This window comes from Scatophagus argus, chromosome 12 (genome assembly GCF_020382885.2).
Source record: "Scatophagus argus isolate fScaArg1 chromosome 12, fScaArg1.pri, whole genome shotgun sequence".
Classification (NCBI taxonomy): Eukaryota; Metazoa; Chordata; class Actinopteri; family Scatophagidae; genus Scatophagus; species Scatophagus argus.
The window spans coordinates 16,772,883-16,789,940 of record NC_058504.1 but is presented as its reverse complement, the minus strand read 5'-3'; positions in this window follow the sequence as shown (position 1 = coordinate 16,789,940).

Below are 17,058 nucleotides of genomic sequence, written 5' to 3'. Positions count from 1 at the left end.
ACTGAAATGACTTGAATAAGTGAATCAGTGCCGCTGTGAGAAGTTCCAACTGGTAGCAAAATCATAGGACAAACAAACGTCCATCGGGTCCCTCATTTATCCTCTGTCAGTGCGAGAGCCTGCTATTTTTCAAGCCCAGTTTAATGAAGAAGAGCTGAGTCAGCACATTCTGACACCAGACTTGTGTCTCTACGTTGGCTCATAGGTATGCCATTCCGCATGTTGTCTGGTTTCAAAGAGAAAAAAAACTTTTAATTTTGAAGTGAAGAGATAATGACATGAAAACATAATTTGTGGTGGAGACTTTTAGGATGGGTGCCTCTGTGTGTGTGTGTGTGTGTGTGTGTGTGTGTGTGTGTGTGAGAAGCAGGGCTGAGATGTGTCCCAGTTGTGTACCATCTATAGTCTGTTTTTCTGTATGACTGCATTAAAGATTACAAATTAACTGCAGATAAAAGCACAAAATCTATGAATGTGGTCTTTGACATCACTACTGGGCAATATTGCCTCACAATGCAATACACACATGAAAATAAAGATGTTGCAAAAAAAGCAACGAAAGCATAACTGGTGGTTTGACAGCCACATTAGTTCCTTACATACTAGCCACACAGACTTTGCAGTCATCACAGCTGCATAGAATACTTGACAGCTCTATTAAAGACTACTGAACTGGTGCACAGTATTGGACTTCTTGAAGGAAAAGTTCAACATTATGGCAAATACACTTACTTTCTTGCCAAGAGTTAGATGAGAAGATTAATACCACTCTCCTGTCTGTATGCTAAACATGAAGCTACAGCTACCAACTGTAGCATAAAGATCGGAAAGTGGAACTAGCCTCTCTCTATCTATTGGTTTAATTTGTACAAAAACCAGATGTTTTGGCCAGCTGTTTCCCCAATTCCCAGACTTTGTGCTAAGCTAACCAGCTACCACACAGATATGAGACTAGTACTGATACTCTCAGCTATGTCTCAGCTAGCTATCAAATCTGTATATTTCCCAAAATGTTGAACTTTTTAAAATGTTTCCTTCCCTTACTTTTAACACGTACACATTCATTAGATTTTTTCATGCTGACTTGAGGTGAGGCTCATCCTATCTGTTGAGTAGTAACTGTGTGCTTGTGCAAGTTTTAGCATTGTGCATGATTAGCAATTAAAAACCACACGTGACAGACTCTGTTATTAAGTTCTGGCCACCATCAGGCAAGTCAACAACTCTGCTGGACACAGTGATTATACAGTCCTAGGAGAAGACATAGAAATGTGATATTTTGACTAATAGTGTGCGAGCTGAAGGAAAGTCAAATCACCTCTGGTTCACTGAAAAAGTTATTGGAAAAACATTTTGTTTAAGCTTCATACAAATGCTAGGTCCACATCCCAAAGAGAAATTTTGGTTCATTACAAAGACAAATGTTGGAAAAATGAACTTAGTGTACCCTGCTGTGTTTTTCTCAAGCTGGCATGCAGTTAAACTTAACAATTGGTCTTTCACCAGGTGTTGGGCTGCTAAAGGCGATTTTGTCAATTGGCTGCCATTATTTCATTGACACAAGTGATGTTTTCTTAATCTGTAATTACCCTGCAATTGCAAACCAGCTGTAAAATCACAAGGCGGTTCTCTTCATGCTATTGGTCTGAGTTGCTTAGCTGTCCCAGCATTTTCTTTTTTAAATATAAATACTGCTGGAAGCCTCTGGGAGCATTTTCTGTGAGCAGATCCATTGGATAGTCCTGCTATATTGAATAAAGAGCCTTGCATCCAGCCTTATATAACATTGCTAATGGAATACAGACCTAAACAGAGAAAACGCTCAACAACAATGAATACATAAACTGTCTTGATAGAAAATAGTAAAACTTTGGCTTAAAGCCTGATTATGGATGGCAAAGTCTTCCAAATTCTTGATTGCAGTGCTAATGGAAACAGCTCTTTGTCTGGCCATCTCTCCCCAGTGATACATTTTATGAGAGAGAGGTGGAGAGGACAGTGACATACTCAGGTTAGGCAAAAACTATATAACAAATTTGTGAACAAGAGAGATATACAAATACATAACAAGAGTTTGAAGGTTCAGTGTTTTCCGGTTATAGCCTAGCACAGCAGGGTGTGTGCTGCAAAAGGCACAGAGGGAGTCCCTGGCATGGTTGGCACGGTGCCGTGGGCCGTGGCCTGTCCTGCCTGGTGCACGACATTCTTTTCTGTGTGAAGCTGAAGCTGTTGCCACATAGACAGCTGTTCGTGAGCTACAGAGCCACATCCTTTTACACCATCATTCAGGTGGTGTATAATATTTGTAGATCTGCATTGGTTTACCCCCTCTAAATCAATACCAAAGAAATTTGTCCTAAGACCGTGAAACTGACCTTAGACCAGCGCCTGGAAACAAAATGACACCCTCAGGCATTCCACAGCAGTGCAACAGGACCCTGTCCTGAGTTAGATGAGCCTGCTTTCAATCAGCACACATCAGGCTGTATATCAGGTCTAATTAGTGTATGTGGGCCTGCAGCACAGAGCATGGTGTGAGACATGAGCTTTCCGTGCACTGTGAGCTCTCCCCCGCACGGCACAGCCAGACCTCGTGCCTATACGGCCTGCATTGCGTGGGATGTGACGCACAACTTTTATGGGTTCGCTATTTCTCATCTTAACAGCACATGTGTCGCAGTCTGAATAAGATTCCACAACAACTGGATCAAACACATGAAGGCATCCATATCCGTGCCGCCCTCGCACACACACCGTGGTGCTCATCTGAGCCAAACGTCTTACAAGAGAGGATGGACTTGGCCTTAAAGAAATAACAGTGGGCTGAAGGAAAGGAAAATTGTTGGGGAAAGATTGAATAATACAGTTTGGTTAGATGTGTGAGAGTCGTAATAAGGACAGTAGGGAGATAAAAATGATGTGTGTAATTTGTACGAACATGATAAACATCTCTGTACACAAGTGAACGTATGAACACATTATAATTTACGCAGCAGTTATAGTCAGGGTTCAATTTTCTTGAAACTTTATTTATTTTACCTCCAACAGGGAGGTATATGTTTTTGGTCAGTTTTGTTTGTTTGTCTAACTGTCAGCAAGATTACAGAAATTTCATGAAACTTAGTGGAAGGGTGTAGCATGGGCAGGGAATAACCTACTGAATCTTTGATTTGATCCAAATCACAGGGCAGATACACATTTGGCCCTGCTGGAATGTTTGCCATACTTCTTAAAATCTATTAGATAGTAGTGAAGTTCAGCAGGGACAAAACAGAGACAACTGTAGGCATATCACAATCCATGTTGAGTTCACGAGAAAGAAATAACCGATTAGCGTTATGTGACAGCATGTTATGAGTAATGACTAACAGGTAGAGACAACACAATTCGTTCATTAACAGACTGAACCGACGGCCTATTAAATGATGTGCTCACATATTGCCATGGTTGCCAAATATTTGACTTAAGTATACACATGGCTTACAGAGATCACTTAATATAATTATTATCACTTATATATAGATCACTTCCTGAATGGATTTCATGATCAGCAGATGATTTCTTGGTAGTGCAGCTTTCACAATCACGCTCACATCACATGTCTGCTATTACGAATCTTGTGGTTGGTCCATTTGTTTTCACATTAGAAATAACAAGTGTGTCCTGTGTGGATCAGCTGTCTATGGCAAAGTGAACTGAATCACCGGGCATGCGTGTCAATGGGTTTGACTAAAAATACAAGACATAATCCACCTTAAATATTACTGTAGAAAGTAATGCAGCAGGTGTGTCAGAAATAATAATACTAAGCAACATCTAATTTCTCCTTACTGTTGCTTTTCAGGTTGATACAATTCAAAGGAGGTCCCTGGGGTCAGCTGAGCTGTTCTCTTGGTTTACAAATCTGTGTGGATTGTTTATAGACTGCGTGCACAGATCAGTAAACTGTGTCCATGGTTTAGCCATCGCGCACCCATGGATTTGCACCTCATGCCAATCAGTGCCCTCAGCTGCTTTTCCTCCTCCTGTCTCATTGTTTGATAATGTTCCTGTCTGATCAATAGTTTTATATTAGCTGTGGATCAAATAACTGTGTGTAATCTGAAAGTGGTGACTGGTGATGACAAACTCAAAGGCAAATATCACTTCACTCTGCAGATTTTTGTCCTTCGGCTTGTTGTTTTGGTTTTATGGATGTACTGTAACTTTAGTGTTTTAATTTCACTCTCAGTACTCTCTTCAGCCCATGTTTTTTGTCTCAGCAGGCAGATGTCTGTTTTGAAAATATTTTAATAATGCCTGCTATACATTATCAGCTCAGCCTCACAAGGCTAACAGACAAAGAGTAACAAGCTGAGGTGAACACAGGACATGAAGTGCCTAGGAGCCAGATACTTAGCTCATCGATGGGGGGAGTCAACTGTTTTGTGTCTTCTGGCTCTGTAAATAAGAAACTCTTCACCATAACGATGCTATAATATAAGTGTGGTGTTTAACATTTGTTGTGCTGCCAAAAAACTGACTAATGCCCCTCCAAGGCCTATAGATATTAAATGCATTTATGCAACACTATGCAATACAGATGTTCTAAAAATGCTTGGAAACCTTTAGTGTTGACTTAAACAATGATCTTCTTCTCCTATTTTATTGGCACATTCTTTCTCTCACATCTATTGGCACATTTCTGACACCAATATGTCGAAGTGTGGAATCACATAAAATTCAGCAATGTCACATGTCTGGTGTTTGAGATGTGGCCCCTTTCAAACACCATCTTAATTACCAAAACAGCAAGGTGAAATACAGGTCTAGCAAGCAACTGATTACATGCATCAAGACCGTCTTATAATACAAGATAAATTAGCCTAATAAATACATTTTGAATTAAAGATCATATGAGAGAGGGGGGAACGCGCTCGACCTTGTTTACACAGACATCCTCGGTGCGTATTGTGTGGAGCTCCAAACCCACCCCGGACACTCAGCCCGCATCTCTGCTATGCTAATTCCAGCATACAGACCACTTGTCAAACGTGCCAAACCGTTTCTGAAGAAGGTGAAAACCTGGCCAGAAGGAGTCATCTCTGCTGTTCAGGACTGTTTTGAGCACACTGACTGGCTAATGTTCAGGGAGGCTGCAACCAATGGCGACTCGATCGACTTGGTTGAATACACATACATGCATTAACTCAACACATCCAAAACCAAGGAGTTGGTGGTTGACTTCAGGAGGAACAGACCCCATCCCACACCGGTCTCCATTGAGGGCACAGAGGTGGAGGTGGTCAGGACGTACAAGTACCTGGGTCTGCAGTTGGATGACAGACTGGACTGATCAGTGAACACAGACACCATCAACAGGAAAACACAGAGTCGTCTGTATTTCCTGAGGAGGCTGGGGTCCTTTAACATCTGCAAAAAACTGCTGCTGATGTTCTACCAGACTGTGGTGGCCAGTGTCCTCTTCTATGCTGGGGAGGCAGCATCAAGAAGAGGGCAGGATCTGTGGTGAGCACAGAGCTGGACTCTGTAGTGTCAGTAGCAGAAAAACAGACCTTGGATAAGATCCTGTCCATACTGGACAATGCCTCCCACCCTCTGCACAGGACTCTGATCAGAGGAGTTTGTTCAGCACCAGGCTGCGGTCTCTGTCCTGCTCCACAAACAAAATCGACATATCAGTGACCAGCTACATCACCAAATGCACTGATAAGATGACTGTGTCCAAGTTCATCACCACACAACCTAACCAGAAGCCATGGACTACTGCGGCAGTGAGTGCGCTGCTAAAGATCAGAGACTTCAGAGATGGTGACAGGACAGCCATAAGAACAGCAAGAGCCAAACTGTCCAGGGCCATCAGAGTGGCAAAGCGTATGTATGCCCAAAAAGATGTCTTCACTGACATCTTCAACATCTCCCACGTTCTTCAAAACCTCCACCAAGTCTCCTGTGCCCTCAGTGACTAGTGTCCTGTCGCACATCAAGACCCTGCTGCTGCCCTCACTGGACCTCCTGCAGTTCACATATCATCCCAACCACTCCACCGACGATGCCATTGCCACCACCTTTCATCTGGTCCTTATCCACCTGGACAATAAGAACACATTTGTGCGAATGCTGTATAGACTTCAGTTTAGCATTCAACACAATCATTCCTCAACACCTGACTGGAAAGCTGAGCCGGCTGGGCCTGAACATGTCCCTCTGCAACTGGATCCTGAACTTCCTGACAGGGAGACCTCAAGCAGTCTGGATCGGGAACCGCATCTCCAGCATTACCACACTGAGCGCTGGGCCCCCAGAACAACCTGTCTCTGAAGGAAGACAAAAATAAAGAGATGGTCGATGACTTCAGAGGAGCCCGGGGGGTACGATCCACTGACCATCCACAGATCCTCCACGGAGATCGTCAAGAGTGCCAAATCTCTCACCTGGTTCCTCAACACCAGTTCTATCACCAGGAAAGCCCAACAGCATTTCTACTTTCTCAAAAGACAGAGGAGGGATTGTCCAGAGTGTCCTGAGCAGCTGCATTGCTGTCTGGTTTGGGAATTGCACCATCCTGGATGGTAGCTCCCTACAGCAGATAGTGAGGACAGCTGAGAGGATCACTGGAGTCCTTTCCAGCAGTTTCTTTCTCTGAGCCATCAGACTCCTCAACTCTCAGGGAGTAGACTGACACAAATATATACACACACACACACACACATGCACACAAGGCATACACTCAAAAAACTTACTAGCACACCGCTGCATTCACTTTAGCACCCATACTGTCACTTTAATATCCATACTGTCACTTTATTAACCATGTCACTGTCACTTTCATGTCATACGGCTCACTCTGCACTGTTGTCCATATTGCATTGTATTGTATTATTGTCTGCACTGTTGTATTTGCACTGTCTCATGTTTAAATTGGTGTATTTTGCTTTTTTGTTTTAGTTTTTTTCCTATATTTATACTCTATGTGAACTCCTTTTATGTAGCACTATGTGGCATCTTGGAAGAATGTTGTTTCATTGTTTTATGTACTTCACATACACGGTTGTAATGACACTATTTGACCTTGACCTTCTGCATTATCATCTCTGCAGTCTGCAAACATTTTTATCAGGTCACCAGCAGGGGCATGAACCAAAAGCAAGAGTTGGCCTGCTCAGTCTTTCTTTGAGCAGGCCAACTCTGTGCTAGCTTCCTGCTCACTTGTGTACATCTTTGGCTAGATGCTGGCTTGAGGGCAGAGACTGGCTGAGCTGTGTGACTGACTTTATTGGGAAAATTAGGGTAAGTGGTGCGGTGGGGAGCATGTGGATGAAGGGGGTGTTTGTAGCGGGGGTGGTTTACTGACAAGGGAATTTACTTACTGGCCTTCAAGAGATGTTCCTCAGTTATGTTGTGGCTGTTGAAAAACTAATCCTTGCAGTAAATCATGACATTATGCATCCACACAGCTAAAATTATCCTGTGAAGGTCAGGCAGAAATTGTGACCAGGATTTGGCTGCATTCTGACAAAGTGCTAGCAGTCCGGAAGCACACAAACACCCAGATAAACATAGTTCTATCACTCTGGCAGCCTTGCACAGCTCCCTGACAATGTCCAAACATTGCAATTTCAATTTGCACGGCCTGAATCATTACACAAAATGCAGGTATTTTAGGTAGGCCGAAATTGTTTTATTATTTTTAACACAGTAATTGCAAAGCAAATGGTCTTAATTGTAACCCCAGCCTCTGAAATAAACAAGGCTGAAAAACGAAAGTGGTGATTATGGTTTCCCTGGGCCTGATGTGGGATTTGTGAAGCTGCTGCCAACTGCGTTTTCATGTCACTGTTTCAAGTTCCTGCCCAATATAGACACACTGAATCACTCATCAGAACACCATGCCTTAATGGAGGACAGTTCGAAGGCTATGTCCAGCACTGGAGAGATACTGAATCTACCCACCCCATCATTCCTCCCTCAATGGAATGTTCCATAGGCTGTACCCTCCACAATTACCCCTGCCCCTGTGATGAATTGTGGAAAAACTGGATTTGACAAATAATATCTACCAGTGCTTCTTTTTCCCAGAAAACAGTTAAATAGTTATAGTGCAACCAGAAGAAATTTATTTTAACGTACAGGAAGGATTTCACTGACCCAATTTTAATAATGCTGCACGTCTGCTGTCCATGCCAGAGCCCGATGAGAAGCCAAAGCCAGTGATCTGGGACCTCTACTCCTCTTAATTCACATTTAGCATGCTCCTTTCACCACATTTTTTTTTTTTTTTTGTGAAAGACTATCCTACATTGGCTGATATGAGGGTAGCAGGGTGGTGCTCTGGTTAGCACTGTCACTTCACAGCAAGAAGACAGAACCTTGGAGCCTTTCTGTGTGGAGTTTAGGTTAGGTTAATTGGCACCGCCTGATATGTGAATGTGAGAGTGAATGGTTGTTTGTCTTTATGTGTAAGCCCCGTGATGAACTGGGTTATTCAGGGCTGTATCCTGCAGCTTGCTCACCCAATGTCAGCTGTGCTTCAGCCCCTTAGCGACGTAGCGATGGGTAAGTGGCGATAGATAATAGATAGATGGCTGATATGAGAATGAATCTGCTGTCATTAGATATCACCGGTTTGCTGTAGAGGTAACTCAGTGAATGCACCCATGTGTTAATGGCTACAGGCGTGACGTGCTAATTTGTCAGTCAACCCTGCATCGTGGCACCGTGGATTGTAGGGCAGAGGTGACCATGTGACCTTTTATTTGCATAGAGTTGATTCTTGCTGCCTCAGCTTGGCGTTCTCTTCTCAGGTGCCCCTGCCAGGCACTCAAGATGGCCGTTTTACTACCATGCCAGTGTTGTGCTTGGCTACACATAGGAAGAACTGAAGTCTTGGCAATATGCAAAGTTCCAAACGCACACATTTGCACACACAAAAACCCAGTCACACACAGGTGTAATGATTTCGTTTGGCTTCTGTCTGTTCTAGGCTGTTTATGAATGATTGGCTGACTGATGTGGCAGTTTATTTTGAGACCCAGTCTGGTACAAACACACACATGAACACACAATACTATTTATAGAGCTTTTTAAATTTCGATAGTTTATAAAGAGTGGACGTGTTGGAGCTACATGGCTGTTGTAATGGTTAAAAAAAATAATACATCAGATTGAGTCATTTTTTGAGTCATTTTCTTAATTTCTCTTGAGAGTTAAATAAAAGAATGTCACTCTACTTGAATGTTAAATATGGAATAGGGCCTGGAGGTTGTTAGCTTAACATACCTTAGCCTAAATACTGAAAGCAGGGGGAACTCGCTAGTCTGGCTCTGTTTAAAATGGGCTACAAAATCTGACATGTTAGGTTTACTGTGTTGTATCTCAATTTTGACTCTTGCACAAACAGAAATATAAAAAATTAGGTTCATTTAGAGAGAGATTGTGTTAGTAATGTGGTACACATTAAATTCAGTGCACTATAGTAAATGTGATTTTGGCCCCAGTCTCATCATCCGACAGCCAGGCTCACTGTCTTCCTAGAGTCTCACTAGCTGCCTGGCAACCTCATGATGACAATATTCTCAAATGTTTGGACAGAGCCAAACTTGCTGTTTGCCGCCTTTACCTTTCTTTATGCTAAGCTAAGCTATTTAGCTTGTGGCCCCACCTCCATTCAACATGAGTAAGAGAAGTTTCTTCTCATTTAACTCAGCAATACGGCAATTAAGGAAATTTCCAAAATTGTTCGACTCTTGCTTTAACTCGCCATTGATCGATCATAAAAATTTGGACTCCCAGGTATGACAAATTCCTGTGGCTGCTGCTTACCCTTCTGTAGCATGATGTTATCCTTTCAAACGACTCTATAACTGAAGAAGATTTTTCTGCTAGTTACACCCCTTTCCTTCTGTAAAAAGGCCGCAGGTCATCTGAACCAAATCCATTAATTCACAAATTATTAATATTTACCATGCATGACCTGACCCTTTCATCAGTGACTTTTTTCCAGTTGGTAAAACAAACCAGAGGCCAAACTGTCCACTGATTAATCAAAAAACAGCTTTTATAGTTCAAAAATGTGCCAAGGAGGATAAGCACTAGACAAATGGGAATTTTTCACAACTATGGTTTATTACTGATTTATATAGCATTCGTAAGTTAATAGGAAGGATAATATTTTTAAAGATTTTAGCTCTTTCTATTGGCCTTTATGGTTCCACATTCACTCAATGATTAATGTGATTAAAGGGAAGATAATTGTGTCTTGTCGGCATGTCAGCTGGTCCAGCCTTCCAAATTCAATATTCCTCTAATGTTTTTCTTCCTAAAAGTAATTAACAGTAACTCTGATATAAAGCGGCATTTTGGCAAATCCCTGAATAGCCGATGGCAGATAACCCTCTCTTAGCTTCTCTCTCTCTCTCTCTCTCTTTCTCTCCCTCTCTCTCTGTCTCTCTTAAAACAAGTCTCGTCTCTCTCAAGTCTCTTTCCTCTGTTGTTAAGGAGAATGCTGCAGTGCTGTTTTGCTGTGCAGCTCCAGAAATGTTTTGTGGACTTCACATTACTTTCCATCAGCATAGGGATAAGTAGATAATGACTGAAACTTTTTCTCCCCAAGCTGAGTTAGAGCTTCATCCTTCAGAGATATTTTAATGAGGGAACACTGATCAGCATAAGCCAGCAGTAAGCAGGAGGGCATTAGAAGGTATCTCAGTTCATCCCTTACACTTCTCGTTTCTCATGCATCCCCCTTTCTCTCTCTCAGCCTTTGTCCGGTCAGGTCACCAGATGCTGTATGAAAATTGGTCATTGTTTTTGCCATCCATTCCCTTAATACTTCTTTTTTTTTAATTCTCAACCTGATGGATAATTGCAGTTTTGATGTTAGTTGATCTTAAAGCAAAATAGATCAATATTTTGGGAATGCACATGCACTTATTTGTGCTCTTATCACAAATTACATGAGAAGATTGATACCGGTTTCATGTCTATCTGATTTTTCTGAAGCCTTGGACAGAATATGGTCGGTTAATCCGAGCACAAAAACTGGAAATAGAGGGAAACAGCTATCCTGGCTCTGTTGAATATTAACAAAACCCAGCACCTCTGAGTCTCACTAACACGTGTTGTTTGTTTGATCTGTATAAAAATCTAAGAGTAAAATTTGTATTGAAAAAAAAAACAAGTTGCATATGTGTGCCGGACTTTTTCTTGGTCACTTCCTGGGATATCTGCTGCATGTCTTGCAAACTAATGCTGACAACAAGACTACAGGAAGCTAGTGCACCTAGAAGAGTCCCTCTGCCTAGTTAAGCTAACCATCTCCTGGCTGTAGCTTCATATTCGGCATACAGACATAAATATCGGTTTAAAAGCAAATAAGCCAATTTCTTAATACATGAAAATAATCTTTTAGTAACTTTAGAAATGTTTCATCTACATTCATCTCAAGAACTGTGGCTAACAGTCGCCAATCTACCACTGATTTCCTTTGACCCCAACAGTAATAAGAGAGCTGAATGAAGAAAAGGCAACAGAAAGAGACAAAGGAAGCTGTCATTACAATCTGATGTGACCCGAGAGCTCAGTTTCAGGTGTGAAGCAATGAATGGAGTGAGGTAATCTTGGACCTCAGTGGGTAACACACAGAAAAGGAATGAGTGCATTCAAGGACTGTCCCCTGACTGAACTTTAGTTGATCAATTAACTCCATTATGTTAATCTGGGATGCACTCCATGTTCCCCGTGGCTCTCAGTCTACCCAGGAGCCCAGGGATGAGCCAAGACACAGAGGACGGGCAGACGAGTTCATACAGTGAATGAGGTCATCAAATGAGGAGCTCAGAGGCCATGTGTCCTCCAGTGAGGTCATCTCAGGGTCTGCCACAGTCTAGAAATACAATACATGTCCTATGAGTGACCACTTCGATGTCTTTTCAGTATACACACTCAGATTAAGAATGAACGGAGACTTTCCGGTCTATTTTTATTTATGTTTTCAATACTTTAATTGGGCCCACGTTCTTTTTTTGCAAGATAGCGTTTAAACTTGATGTACGGAGGAGCAGAGAGTCAAACATGCACACACTTTTACATGTAATTGTACACCCAAACGTGAACGGTCACACAGCAGAGCTAAAAAACACAAACACATTCTTGTTTCCACCACATCCAGGTGAGTGGTAACATCTGCAGCTTTTAAGAGGAACAAAGCGATACAAAGTGGTTTCCGTGTTGGTCAGAGATGTGACTGTGGTGAAGCATGCATACCAAAGGTAATTCATGACAGTTTGGGACCCTGGGTCCATTGCTTTGAGTTGACACACCACATAAAGATCACTTCAACGACCTTGAGAAGCAGCCGTGACTAAAAATAAAGAGGCAGAAAGGCCAAGAATAGCCTCGGCATGAGAGGAAGGAGTGAATTACTGCCGCGATAAGCCATGATTCCTACACATGGAGTAGGATCAAGATGTGGTGGGGGCACGCAAATTGGTACCAGCTGTATGGCCTTGGAGTATGCTGCTGCAGACAGGAGACAGGGTCCAACTATGTGGATTAATCATTTGCTCATATAACACAGCCACGTTGGAAACCTCAGGAACTCGCTGCATTTATCTCCATTCATGTGTGGTGGCACTCATGCTTGGCTTTGCACAGTAGTGTGTGTTTGTGCGTGTCTTCATATGCCTCAGACAACAATGCCGGCCTTAAGGTCCATTAAGGTTGCTAAGTGGAAAATGCTTCCTCTGTGGATCAATCATCTCAGCACTCACTCGGTCACGACCAACATGATAGTTAAAAGACACATCCTCCTCCTCCTTAAATTTTGCACCTTACCATCTCATCTGTCACTATAATGCTCCCTCTTAAATAATCCCAAAAAGACTTGGTGTCAATGTGACGGTCCCACGGCTTGTTTATTTTTCTGCATTTTGCTTTGTTAATGAGGCAGGTACCTGTGGGGCAGAGTGCTGACCAACCAGAATATTCCCACTCACATTACATACATGCATCCACACGCCCTCATCACTGACTTTACCGAGAATTATCACCTCATTGTATTACTTTGTGTTTAATATTATGTAATTTAGTTCAATAAATTACTCTTTATTTATCTTCAGTCTGCGTCTCCCTCGCTGTTGTCATGGCTTCAGAGCCAGGTCGTGACAGTCGATCTGTTACCAAGTTTGGCTTTTGTAGAAACCATTTGGCCCATATTTTGGTTTCAGATGCATTCCTGAGACTTAGCACCCAGTTTTCTAGGAACAAAATATTCTGGGAACACTTCCACCATACAGTATTTCAGAGAACTATATTTGACTAGAATTTTTGATTTAAGAAAGTGTTATTTTGAAAGTCAAGCCAAAAGAAGATGTGGCCAACAAATAAAGTTTATAACCATGAGAAACACAAACCTTCAAAGAAAAGCTGAAATGTCAGTAAAGTCTCTGACACAGTGCTAAGGGAATTGCATCAATGGGTGCAGCGGTGGCCTAGAGGTTGGGGAAGCGGCTTGTGACCGGAGGGTTGCCGGTTTGATTCCCCCTGGACTGAAAAAAATTGGGTGTGATGGAGTGATTAATCAATACTCCCCACCCCCAATTACGTGCCCTTGAGCAAGGCACTTAACCCCTAATTGCTCCCCGAGCGCCTGACAATGGCAGCCCACTGCTGTTGTGTGTTTCACTGCATGTTGCATGTGTGTGTTCAATCAGTGATGGGTTAAATGCAGAGAAGTATTTCGGTGTATGTAAAAATATACTGACAAAGTTTGAAGTTGACGTTAAGCTGCTCAATTCACATACATAAAGATGGGGGGTTAAACACTCAGCATCATGATGACACAGTTTAAACATCTACACATGTTTATGAGTTGTTGGTTCACAGGACAAGACCCCCATGGGCTACTCAGTGAAGCATCTGTTTATGGTGCTGTTTTTACAGGTCTATAAAATATTATTCTGACACACTCTGCTCTGGTGTGTGTGGAAAAGCCACATCTGAAGCCTGTTGGTTTGTCATGAGTGGCTGTGGGGAATAAGAGCTAATGCCGTGGCTTGGGACCCTTCCTATAACAACATAGACTCCTTCAAGGGTCCCACCATGACCACTGCTTGGGTCTTGGGCCTTGGGCCTGCTTGTATATATTTCAAACATCATACACGCTGCAGGGGACCAGTGCTGTGTTTACTGAACAGCCCGTCTGGCCTGTTGCCAAGAGCAACTCTCACACATAAGTCAATCCTCTGACATCACCGCATGTCTCAGCCTGTGAGAGAATCATAGGTAGATCTGTCTGGGCCGGCGAGAAACTGCCTCAGACCAAAGCAGTTGTGCAGGACAACCAGGGAGAGAAGTTTGATGAAACTTGCTTCATGGCTGCCTTCTTTTTTGTGCTGCAACAGAAAATCTTCATTATCTTACTGGATTATAATAATCCTCCAAGTCGCTGGCTCCACAGGTTAGCTAAAGCTACTCCCTCCTGAGGCCAGGACCATAGTTCCCAGCGAGGGACAGAACCGGAAAATAACACAGAGAAAGTAAAGCACAAGCCATTGTCATCTATATTCATTTATTCACCACTCCCTGCAGAGTCAAGTCAGTTCAAATACAAACTTTTAATCGATTGCTGCCAACTATAGAGTACAAACTGAAAACTCAACTGCCATAGATTTCCATCAACAAAGCCAAGAGCTCTGCTCAGATTGTGTAGGTGAACCCAGCACACCCCGAGACATGTACGACCAGCAGTAAAGGCATAAATACAAACTCAGCCTAGCAGATTTTCTTATTTATTTTTCTTGGAAAGGCGGTGGGTAACTATACAAACCAAAAATGCAAATGACCCCCCCCCCCCACCCTCCATGCTCTCCCTCTGTCCACAAACACACACAAATAATGTACCTAATGCCTTTCACATCATTACAAGGAGAATTTTTGAGTTATATTTGTATATGCAGTGAATAACAGCGTCTCTGAAAAATGTAAATAACACAAAAAGACAAGCTGAATCTGTAGAGGAGACATAAACCATGACAAAATAAAAAAAAAGGAGAGAGAGAGCGAGAGAGAGAGAGAGAGAAATAACAAGATATATGATGGAGGATATAGACCAGAATTTAGAATCCAGTGGACACACCACATGCACCTCTTCATCTACTGCATGCATGTATTTACCACACACACGCACACACACACACACACACACACACACACATACACATGCGCGCGCGCACACACACACACACACACAAACACAAACAAACAGTCAAAGTGCATTCCATCCACCAACCCAGCAGGAGGAATGCGGGTCCAGTAAATATCTAGAAGGGGAGAGTTGACAGATGGCAGTCCTGAACACAATAATTACTACATACTTCCCACCACTGTGCATGTCTGCTTTATCCTCAGCTCCAAAGGACAACTCCCTCAACCAGCAAAGAGTCCACACAACAACTTCATCCTGTTCATGTCTCACAGTGAAGCCTGGCCTTGGGTTGAAAGCCAAATCTAACCCACAACACAGATAGACTGGCTATCTGTTAAAGGTGAAAGCTTACTCAGATCATGTGATCCTGCAGCCCAGATCAGCTCTGACCATATGAAGCCTATAACTACAGAAGCACAGGAGGAGCAACTGTCTGTCTCTTTCACCAAACCTACCATGACAGACTCCATTAAGATCATGGTTAGACTATGCAGGACTGCTTCTCACACCATAGATGCTCAGCTTCAATTCACTAGCTGTCTGCAGCTCCGGTCCAATCCACAGGTATGACTACACACACTGGGTATTGAAATCTGCAACCATGAAGATGAGTGGCACAATATCTTGAAAGATAAGCTGCATTAGTAACCCTGGACCTTAAAAATGTCTCCCTCTGCCATGTTGTCTCGGCTCAGAGAGTGTTCACTGCCAAACAAGAGCAGGATATCAACATTGCAACAAGTGCTTATAGGCCCAGTTTACTCCAATTTGTTGCACAAGAGCAGTAGAGCTTCAGATGTTTATACTAGAATTCTCAACCTGGGGTCACAAGATATTTGATCAAACAGATACATGAGTGTCTGATATATTTTGTTTAAAAATAAAGAGCTCTGAATATATCAAAATGTCTGTGATTTATTCGGAGCTTCCTCTATGCTCCTGAAAACAGGATTGTAACGTCCAGATTTCGGGACCTTAAAATCTAAAAATCGAAAAGAAATCCTAATTCAGAAACAACAAATTACTTCTGCCTCTTGCCTTGAATCCAACGAGCCAAACAGACTACACATTCGTCACATGACTCAATAACGTGCTCAGAGGCAATGGATAAGTGCAGGTTTAAGGGATAAGGAGGGAGTAGGAGTGAGATAAAAGTGTGATCTGTGTGAGCACAAATGAATGAAGGCAACTTGCTCCCTCTGTCTTACCTGATCCTCTAGCGCAAGTCAATGATGAAGGATGAACTTGCCTTCCAGGGTTCACTGAGTTGGTCTACAAGCCCTCTACTGATCCCCCTCTGTGCACTCAGCTCTGATGCTTGGCCTTGCAAGGAATGTTCACACATACAGATACAAACACAAACACTCAGGCATGGCCTGAAAACTGGTAGCAGGTTATCTAACATTCCTGCCCTGGAAGACACTGGCTAAATTTGGAGACTAGTCCTCTCAAAACAAAAGACTACAGCACTGTTTGTTTTTTTCAAATGCCTTATATGACCTCTGTGTATGATTATCTGAATGGGACCTTGTGTGGGTGTGCGAATTATGTCTGTTGTCTGTGAGAAGCAAAGGGGGAAGCAGAGACATGTTGTTAAAGCACCACAGAAAATCTCTTTGGTGACAGGTCTGAAAGGATGGTTGGGTGATACAAGCTATTGCTTTTCATTTTCCCTTTTACCACCAGCTGTCAACATTGTTTTCTTTATATCATGACAACGATCTTCCCCTAAACCCAACCATGTTGTTTTTTTGTTTGTTTTACCCAAACCACATTATTTTCCTAACCTCAACCAAGTTTTTAGCCACGCAAGTGGCAAGGATGGAAATGTCCGTCAGTTGGTTGTTCGAGAG